This window comes from Gavialis gangeticus, unplaced genomic scaffold, assembly GCF_001723915.1.
Source record: "Gavialis gangeticus isolate Ggan-Ray unplaced genomic scaffold, GavGan_comp1, whole genome shotgun sequence".
Taxonomy (NCBI): Eukaryota; Metazoa; Chordata; order Crocodylia; family Gavialidae; genus Gavialis; species Gavialis gangeticus.
The window spans coordinates 87,057,520-87,059,303 of NW_017729031.1; positions in this window are offsets into that span (position 1 = coordinate 87,057,520).

A 1,784-nucleotide genomic window follows, 5' to 3' on the forward strand; every position below is an offset into this window, starting at 1 on the left:
GATGGGTCCTTCTCGACTTGGAAGGACGTGGGAAGAGGGGTCCCACAGGGCTCGGTTCTTGGGCCTGCACTGTTCAATATCTTCATCAGTGATTTGGACGAGGGGGTGCAAAGCACCCTGTTCAAGTTTGCTGATGACACTAAGATGTGGGGGGATGTGGGCACAATAGAGGGGAGCTCACAATAGAGAGTTCTTCCAGGAGAACAAGAAAGGCTAGTCCTGCCTCACTGTATAAAGTATACAGTAGCTGATTAAATATCTAAAGAACATAAACAGTCATGGTACTATAATGATATGCTCAGCTGTACCACTGAGAGATTTTTGATTAATCCAATCCCCAGTTCTTCACCTATATGTTTTCTACTTGGATGAGAGCCCTTCCATGCATGAGTTTTCTATTTTGTTTGCTTGTAACACAGCCTACATACTATAACCACTCTATATATAGAGAGAATGATGGCTCTTTCTTAATAGAAACACATATTGGAAATTAGCTTAAATACAGTATTTTCTAAGAAATTGTCTTAATCTAAATTACAGGAAATAGCAATAAGCAATACTAATATGTATAACTGTATTTTGGTTACCAGGAACATATTGGGAACATGCCAAGAAATTAAGTAGGTATATTAAAATCAATGCAACAGCCATACATTTTAATCTATAATTATTGTAAAAAAATATAGAATTAAAGAAACCCAGTACTGTATTCAATCCAACATGGCTCTGTATTAATGGGTCTTCTCTTAATGAAAACTATTAGCTGTCCTGAACGACAATGCCAATATCATTCTCCAGCTTTTCCCATCTAGAAGTTCATTACATTATAAAGCACATCAGCAAAAAGTTTCTATGCTGAGCTAAAGGAGGTGGGGAGGAACAGAGACAGCTTTTCAGAAAAATTATCATGGGATTTGAGCTAATATGCATTTGAACAAATGTAATTTAAAAAATAAAATAAAAGCAATCTTAAGAATATCCTGCCTCTCTAGAGCAGTCTAACCCCTGAGACAGTGGCCAAAATGCTCATCTTACTGATCTTTCCACTGTAAACAGGAAATTCCTCATCTGTATTCCCTTTCTCTTGGGGCAATTAGTAAACCACCTGCATCATAAACTGCAGCAAGAAGGAATTGGACGTTCTAAGCATATAACTAGCATCATGTTTCATTTACTACTAAACCTGCTTAAATAAATTGTTTGTGCAGTCAGGCTTGGTGTGAAGATTTCAGCTCTTTGTTTCAGCAAATTAGAAGAGCCTCAGGGATAATGAATGAGAAGGTGAAGTGCAGCCTAAGCTATGCTTAGGAACATAGTAGGGTTGGGATCTCTCAACTACATAAATACACTTTGACTCCACTGTCTCCTCCATTTTCAAAGCCTTTCCTACTTCAAAGAAAATCAAGCAAGATGAGATGTATTTAAAACCACTGAGAGAAAACACTTCCTTACAAAGCCTTGCTAAAGCAAGTGTGCCTGGCAATGTGTATTTAGATGCAAAAATCCAGCAGAGCCAAATTTGAGAATGAATGTTTGGTTAGTGATCACTTTTCTCCTACATATTTAACTGATGATCACCATAGCTCAATTGCAGACCATTTCTCTCTGTAGGGTATGAGTTAATATGCACCCAGTTTTGTCCAGAGCATCTGTGATAATGATAGGAATATATGAGCAAATTTGTAGAGGTGATAAACCCTGATCAGCTCAATTTCATTTGTGTGCTCAACAGCCTAAATCTCTCTCTAGCAATAAACCCATCCAACCCCCCCCCCCCCCCCCCA